Source organism: Carlito syrichta, unplaced genomic scaffold (genome assembly GCF_000164805.1).
Source record: "Carlito syrichta isolate Samal-C Ts95f unplaced genomic scaffold, Tarsius_syrichta-2.0.1 Scaffold304412, whole genome shotgun sequence".
NCBI lineage: Eukaryota > Metazoa > Chordata > Mammalia > Primates > Tarsiidae > Carlito > Carlito syrichta.
The window spans coordinates 138135-147327 of record NW_007248508.1 but is presented as its reverse complement, the minus strand read 5'-3'; the positions used below and the strand labels follow the sequence as shown (position 1 = coordinate 147327).

General features: G+C 37.0%; 1 pseudogene; it reads right to left on the bottom strand.

Annotated features, from left to right (window-relative positions):
- Positions 1–3774: 3774 nt before the first annotated feature.
- LOC103262257 overlaps positions 3775–9193 on the bottom strand; it is a 7760-nt pseudogene continuing 2341 nt past the window's right edge.

Sequence of the window (9193 nt, the reverse complement as noted above, 5' to 3'; positions counted from 1 at the left end):
AATCAACTTTAGAATATTTTTGTCACTCCAAAATGAAATTCTTCCCATTTCTCCCCAAGCACACCCTCCCAGCTTGAGGCAAACACTGAAATATTTATTGTCTCTGTAGATTTGCTTGTGCTAAACATTGAATACAAATTTGACCATGTATTATGTGGTGTTTTGTGGCTACTTTCTTTCAACCAGTATAATGTTTTTTAAGGTTTATCCATGTTGTAGTATCTGTATTTCAGTCATTTTTATTCTTGAATGAGAAATAAATAGATTTTTAAAATCCATCCTATGGCTATACTGCAGTAGATTTTTAGGTTCATTCAGCATTTTATTTATTTATTCATTAGTTGGTGGAAATTTGGGTTGCTTTCACATTTTAGCTATTATGATTAATGCTGCCATGAATATTCATACACAAGTTATTCTGTGTACATATTTTTTTTATTTCTCTTGGGTTTATACCTAGAAGTGGATTGCTCAGTCCTGTGGTAGCTCTTGAGTAACTGCCAGATTGTTTTACAAAGTGCTGCACCCTTTTGCATCCCAGTCAGCAGCATATGAAAGTTCCCATTTTTCCATACTCTAGCCAACTCTGGTTAGTACCTGTCTTTTTTATTCTAGCCATTCTGGTAGATACAAAGTTGTATCCATTTTGGATTTGGTTGCATTTTCCTAACGATTCATGATTTTGAGCATCTTTTAAAGCAGCAGTCCCCAATGTTTTTGGCATCAGGGACAGGTTTTGTAGAAGACAGTTTTTCTACAGACCACAGTAGGGAGTGTGGGTGGGGATGGTTTTAGGACAATCCAAGCACATAGCATTAATGGTGCACTTTATTACTATTATTATGACATTGTAATATATAATGAAATAATTATACAACTTACCATTAAAAAAGAGGTTCAGCTGAAGGTGGTAAATAAAATAATAAGTTGGTCATGCACAGACTAAAATAAGTGCCAGCTTCTGACCTAAAGTCTGCCACCAGATGCAGCTGTACAGTTGAAGTTCATCAACTCACTTGCCACTCATGGACAGGATTTTGATATGAGTCTGCAAGCAATTGACTTACGATGGCCTCTGTGCAGTCAAACCTCACTGCTAATGTTCATCTATATTTGCAGCCACTCCCCCGCCAGCACAAGCATCACTGCCTCAACTCCGCCTCAAACATCAGGCTACAGATTTCCATAAGGAGTCACAGCCTAGATCCCTTGCATGTGCTCTTCACAATAGGTTTGGTGCTCATATGAGAGTCTGATGCTGCCGCTGACCTGACAGGGGGTGGAGGTCAGGCGTCAAGTGAGTGATGGGGAGTGGCTGTCAATACAGATGAAACTTTCCTTGTGTGCCCTCTGCTCACCTACTGCTGTGGGGCCTGGTTCCTAACAGGCCACAAGCTGTAGCCTGGGGGTTTTTAAGTGCTTTTGGGCATTTGTGTATCTCACTGAGAAAAAGCATTTGTTCAGATGCATTGCCCATTTTTCAATGGGGATATTTGCATTTTTATTGAGTGTAAGAGTTCTTTAAATTTTCTAGATACAATGTCATCAGTATACACATAGTTTACTATTTTTCCCACTCTGTAGGGTTTTTTTAAAACTTTCTATATGGTGTCTTTTGCAAAACAATTGCTTCTAATTTGATGAAATCCAATGTATCTTCCTTTTATTTGATTGCTTATGCTGTTGACATCCTATGTAAGAAATTCTTGCCCAATCCATGATCACAAAGATTTACTTACATGTTTTCTTGTAAGAGTTTAATGGTTACACTAATTTTAGGTCTTTGGCCCATTTTGAGTTAATTCTTGGATATGATGTGAAGCAAAGGTCAAGTTTATTCTTTTGCATATGGCTACTCTGTTGTCCTAGCACCGTGTGTGAAAAAGTATGAAACCCCATAGAATGGTTTTAGTCCCTTATCAATCAGCCGGCATGAACTATAAGTGTATTGCTGCACTTCTTGTGCTTGTATAGGTCTGTGTTTACCTTTATTCCATGTGGTTTTGATTACATAGCTTTGTTCCAAGTCTTGAAATCAGGAAGTATAAACCCTACAACTTTGTCTTCCTTTTAAAAATGCTTTTGTCTATTAAAAGAGCATAACATGGATTTAATATACCCAATGAGCAGCCATTTTATCATTGCCTAAATCTCATATTTTTCTAGTGGTTCACTTAACTTACCTTCTAATCACTAGTCAAGGATAGAACCAGTTTCTCAGAGGTAACTATTGATCATTGTTTTACAGCCCCCTCTCCCCAGCTTGTTTTGATTAATTAGCTTTTCTATTTCATGTATTTGCCTCCACCCATAAAAGCCAAGTTAACCTAATTAGCCCTTGGTGACCTTCATGACAGACACAGACCCTACTGCCATGGCAGAAGTCATGTGACTAGCCCACCAGTCTGCCTGCTGTCCATCACCTGATGTCAGTACCTGTGCTTACCTGTTCCTTCATGATGACGTGGAGCAGACTACTACCCAATCGCCTTAATGACCTTCCTCATCAAAGGGAAAGGTTAAAAGGACTCAACCATGAGCAGCCATTTGCCATTGCCTTGCTAAGCTTTGGTGTGGCCATATGTTCTTTGAGCTATGACCAGGTCATGTTTTCTTAAGCTTTGGTCCCCTTTCCTGCTTTGGGGAAGTGAATCTCCCATCTCTCTCCCTCTCTCTCTCTCTCTCTCTCTCTCTCTAATTTAGTTTTTAAATAAACTATGCTTTCTAATATAACTTCTGTGCAATTCTTTGCATCTTTCATGTAGCATCGGATCACACACCAGATACTCATACCCCAACAGGCCTGACCTAACATTCTGGAGGCCCCCTTGCGAGTGTAACTCTAACATCTCTACTGGGACTCTGGAGTTTCCATATAAATTTAGAAGCAGTTTGTCCATTTCTGCAAAAATACAGCTGGGATTTTGGTAGGATTGAATTCCATCTGTAAATCAACTTGACCGGTGTTCCATCTTAAAAACATTGAGTCTTTCATTCCATATCTTTTTACTTACTTAGATCTTTAATTTTTTTCAACAATGTTTTGTAGTTTTCAGAGTGTACAGTTTGCACTCCTTTTGCTAAAATTATTCCTAATTCAGTGCTATTGTAAGCAAATTTTTTCTTAATTTTATTTTTGAATTGCTCTTTTTAATAGGTTTGTTGGAGTTTTCTACATGCAAGATTATGTCATTTTCTTTTTTTTTTGATTTGGCAAAGATTTATTTTTTCCATTTCCAGTCTTTTAAAGTTAATACAGATTTGCTTGGAACAAGCTGATTTCAAGAGCACATAAAAGTTGGGCACAAAGGATAGGGTTAAATTCAGCAATCTAAGGGATGAAGAAGAAAAGATAGTAAGGAGATGCCTCCAACAGAAAACCAAGCACAAAGGCTGAAAACGTCCTTCCACTGCAAAGCCGAGAACAGTTTATTGTGTGAACCTTACAGTGGAGGCTGCGGCTGTACCTTAGCTTCTGTTTATTACTTATTAGGAACAGTTAGCACAATTACACATAGTCTTTAGTAGACAACCTGCATCCATTTCAATTAAACAGTATTTTCTACAACAGTGTGAATAGGGCCACAATATTTTGGACAAACCCCTTAGGGTAGTGATTTTACTATCAATGTTATTCATTCTTTTGAAATATAAAGTATTTTATCTGAATTAAGGTTACAGTTGATTTTTAAGATACTTCGTACATCATGGCTAGTATCTTAAAATTTATTCTTAGATGTTTATATCTAACATTCAAAGAAATTGTTGCAGTCTGACATACTTATTAATTGATCCCACAGTTATAATTATAGGCCAGCATGATTTTAGTGTCTGTTCTTTCATTTCACTAAATGAGGAATGCGGCATTTACAGAGCAAATGAACACAAGTGATGCAGCCACCCAAGGACCCTAACTGCCCTTCAGTTAGCTACGGTGCAAGCTCAGATAGAATCCACTGTATGAACAAAGTCGAATTCCAATTCTTCATCAGAAGCTGCTGGTGGAGGTTGTCAGGCGCCTTCCAATGTAGATCCCCAATCCAATGACCAGCAGATGAGACAGCAGCAGAGATGGAAGAAACACTTTTAGAAATTCGGCTGAGAATATGCCCCCTTTCTTCACAACACTTGTGTTTCTCTTGCTGAGAGCAGCTGTGCACTTTTGGTGTTTAAAGAGGAACTCTTTGAGGGGAATGTTTTCGGGCCAACTTGACCAATCCCAGATCCAATCTGAGTTTTTCTTCAAGATGCTTTCAACTTCTTTCCTTCTCTCCATGTAATCTTCGGACTGGGAACTGTTTTTCTCTCCAATGCTATGGGTGTCTGTTTCAGAAGCTCTATTAGTATCCTGTGGTGTCTGTGAGCGAGGTAGGCTGTCACAGTGAGAACTCTTGGAGCTACTCCGTCCAGCAGCATTTTTTCCATGTCGCCATTGTAAATAGAAACCGAGGCTGGGACACTGCTCTCGTTCCCATGATTGCTAAAGTGCAATTCTACGGCCGAACGGGCCGTGGGCGGGCGGGGCCAAGGCGCGCGCCGGCCCCGCTCCCCGGTGGCCGAGCCCTCGTGTCATTTTCAAATGAAGGTAGTTTCATTTCCTCTTTTTCCTTTTCTTCCTTACTTGCCCTGGCTGTATCTTTCAGATTAATGTTGAAAAGAAGTGACAGCAGTAGACTCTTTGTTGTGTTCCTTATCTCATTGAGATGACATGCAGTCTTTTGGCATTGAGTATGATGCTAGCTGTGTCTTATAGATGACATCGATTAGGTCCAGAAAAACCCCTTCCATATTTATTTTGTGAACCATTTTTATCATATTGACTTTTATTAAATGCTCTTTTGTATCTAATGAAATGATGTGGTGTTTAGCCTTTATTCTCTTGGTACGGCGTATTACATTAATTAGTCTTAGAATGCCAATTCAATTTTTTCATTTTGGGGATAAATCTATCTTGGGCACGTTATATAATCCTTTTATAGGTAGTTGATTGTTTGATCTGCTACTATTTTGTTAAGAATTTTTGTATCTATGGTCTTAAGATATATTATGGGGTGTTTATCCTTTATTCTCTTGATATGGTGTATTATATTAATTGATTTTTAGGATCTTAATCCAATTTTCTTTATTGGGATGAATCCCTCTTGGTCATGTTATATAATCATTTTATAGATAGAGGGTTGTTTTGAGTGTTACTATTTTGTCATTAATTTTCGTGTCTGTGTTCTTAAGATATATCAGTCTGTGGTGTGATTTTTTTTTTCACTATCTTTGTCTGGTTATTGCTATTAGAGTAACATCAGACTCAGGATGAGTTCCTAAGTGTTTGTTCCAAATAGTTTCAATGAGTTTGAGAAAAATTAGTATTAAGTTTTCATTGAGTGTTTTGTAAAATTTGCCAGTGTAGCCAAATAGGTCTCGGTTTTTCTTTTTGGATAACTTTTTGCTATTTACGTAATGCCTTTACTAATCTCATTCAGATTCTCTATTTCCTTTTGAGTTGGTTTCAGTAGTTTACGTTTGTCTAGAAGTATGTCTGTCTCATTTAAGCCATCTAATATGATGTCGTGAAGTTGTTCATAGCATTACTTTATAGTAATTGCTATTTCTTCAAGATGACAATAAGTTCCTTTCTTTCATTCCTGGTTTTAAAAATCATCTTTCTCCACCTCATCAAAAAGGGTGCCTGCATAATGAATATTTGTATACCTAACCCTGAATTATACCCCACATCTTCAAAATAAATATAGATAAATGGATAGAGAGAGAGATAGATTGATTAGATAGATAGATGAAAAAATATCACCTCCCCTTTTCTGTTTGGTCAGTCTAGCTGAAGATCTGTCCATTTAAATTGTTCTTTTCAAATAACCACACTCTGGTTTCACTGACTTTCTCTGTGGTTTTCCTATTTTGTGTTTCACTTGTTTCTACTCCAATGTTTGTGATTTTCTTCTCATGGCTTGGTGTTTAGCTTGCTCTTTTTTGTCAAGTGTCTTAAGATATAAGGGTAGATTGCCAATTTGAGATCTGTCATTTCTTTCTTTATATGGACACTTCCAGCTACATATTTCTCTTTAAACAATGCTTTAGTTGTGTTCCATAATTTGGGGTATGCAATAATCTCCTTTCATTAATTTTGAAGTATTTTTAAATTTATCTTGTATTTTTTTATTTTATACATTGGTTATTTTAAAATGTGTTCTTTAATACCCACATATGTGTAGATTTTTCAAATTTCTTTATCTTATTTATTTCTAATTTAATTCAATTATCTTAGGAAAACATACATTTTAATTTAATTTTTCTTAAAATTTATGAAGGCTTTTTTATGGCCTCATAAGGTCTATTCTGAAGAATATCCTATATGCACTTGAAGACAATGAATACCGGGCTATTGTTGGACAGAGTGTCTACAGCTATCTGTTAGGTTCAGTTTATAATCAGTAAGTTATTCTAACAAATCAATCATTGATACCTTCTGTGTCTCCTGGGGGAGATAATGATTAAGGCTTGACCCCAACTTTAAAAAAATGTATAATCTAACTGGAAAAATGAAACTTATATAAGACTGATATATAATAAAAGATAATATTTACATTTTAAGTTATGATACAGAAAATGACTATTCATAAGTGTCTGACATATTGAAAAATGTGATATTTGGAGCACAGAAGCTTTTTGGAGAAGTGAGACTTGACTTTTGAGCAGGGAAGATGAGTAGGATTTACCTGACATATAATCAAATTTGGGATTATGTACAAGTCATTTTTTAAAATAACAGATCCTAGAAACCCTGTGGCTAGTATAATTAAAACTTGATACTTATGGACTAAAAGAGTTGACAACTACAATGGGAATAAAATATAAAAGTAAGGAAGAAAGGGTAAGCAGATAGCTTGGAAATAGAGTAGAAATTATGTGAGAGCAATTGCTGATTCAATATTCTGAAGAATCTACACATCTACTCATTACCTTTTGCTTTTTGGTGCCATACTTTTCTTCCCATCTTTACTCTCATGCATCTATTTACATCTATTTGAATAATGCTCGATTTGTTGCTTAAAACCTCTGTGGACACATATTCCTTACCTGACCTCCAGAGTTTCAAGTAATGTAGAAAACTCAACCCCAGATTCCCGGTTGGAGTGAACACCCATATATGCTCTCCTGTTCCTCTAAATTCTAACACTGATCCTGTTAAATTGCTTCTAAGATTGAACCCCAGGAAATAAAGAATAATTGAGGCTTTCTGATGTACAGACACATGAATGTCATGTGGTTTCACTGAATCCATGCCTTCTGTCAACAATTCCATGGCAGGAAACTCTGAGACGTCCAGCACTGGGAGGAGCTGACCCAGGTCCTCTGCCAAGTTGGCAGAGTGGGAGGTGCAGTGACGTGACCCAAATGGGAGCGGTTTTATTATTTAAAGGAAATGAGCGCTCCTTCTCATCCACATGCCCTGATTTACATGACAGATTTCTTTCACATTGTTTCTGTTTGTCTCTTAACACAGCAGGCCCTGTATGGAGGCCTAATAACCACATTTAATAAACCTGTGGTAAAACATTTGTAATGGACAATTTGGATTATAACTTAAACAATCATTCCACACATTTATTTACAAATTGAGATGTGCATAGCTCTAGAGCTGAATGTAGCCTGCCTGCATTATGGAAAGATTTAATGTCTTTGAATCCAAATTAAGATTTTACCTTCCCTTGATCTTAAATTCCTTACACTTGAAGTAAAAGAAGAAAATCAGTTTTTAAAATGTTAGATTTATTAAATTTCTCTGTACTAGAACCAATGACACCATCCTAACCCACAGAAGAATTATGATTATACTAGTATTAAAGATGAAACATAAGCCAGGCTTGGTGGCTCAGCCTGTAATCTCACGTCTTTGGGAGGCTGAGGTGAGTGGATTGCCTGAGCCCATGGGTTCGAGACCCACCTGGGCAGCAAGACCTCATCTCTACAATAAATCAAAAAATCAGCTGGGCATGGTAGCACATGCCTGTAATTCTGGCTACTTGGAAGACTGAGGCGGAAGGATTGCCGGAACCCAGCAGGTCGAGGCTGCGGTGGCCGGGAGCGGCCACTGCACTCTAGTCTGGGTGACAGAGTGAGACTCCAACTCAAAAAAAAAAGAAAAAAGACGAAACATAAAAATCAGATTTTAATTCGTGCAGAACTAGAGAACAGTGGCAGATTTGGCATATTTTCTCAAAGTTGTCTCCTATTTTATAAATTATTTGGTAGATTTATCATGGATATATGTTGGTTACAATTATTCTTCTACTCTAGTTTCTAGGATAAGTATAAATATTTGTTTTGCTTTCTTTTGCAATTTAAGAATTATAACATCGAGAAGTTAATGGACTTCCCACTTTTACAGAGCTAGTCGATAAGAGCTGTGTCTAGAATCCTAGGATCCTGTGCGGAGTCATCTCTCTCCTCTCTCCTCCCTGGTCCTCTGCCTTCTCTCTGCCATTTTGTGTGTGTGTGTGTGTGTGTGTGTGTGTGTGTGTGTGTGTGTGTTTGTATTTTTAGCAGGATGATATTGGCTTCATAGAATGAGCTAGGGGGAATTCTTCCCTTCTCAATTTCTTGGATTACATTCAGTGCGATTTGTATCAGTTCTTTCTTGTACTTCTGGCAAGAAGTCCAACTGTCTCAGGTCTTTTTATGATGAGGAGGTTTCTTAACAATGGATCTATTTATTGGAATGTTATGGTTTCGATTTCTTCCTGTTTCAATATTGGAGGTTTGTGTTGCTAGGAATTTTTCAATTTCCTCTCAACATTCTAGTTTACTCATAGGTGTTCTTAGTTATCTCTGATAACCTTCTGTACTTCTTCAGGTTTGACTGTATCATTGGCTTTCTTATTTCTGAGTGTGTTTCTTCAAATTCATTCTCTCTCTTTAAATGTAGTCAGTAGTCTGTCTGTCTTATCTATCCTTTTAAAGAACCAGCTTTTCGATTAATTAATTCCTTGTATTTTTGGGGAGGGCTCTCTATTTCATTTAGCTTTGATCTTATCTTAATAATTTTCTTTCTTTTTTCAGTTTAGTTTTTCATATTTTATTTTAAATATGTGGGGTACAATTCAGGATTAGGTATACAAGTGAACATTGTACAGGTAAAGTTTGGCCCTTACTGATGTTGTGGCCCCTTCCCCAACCTGGG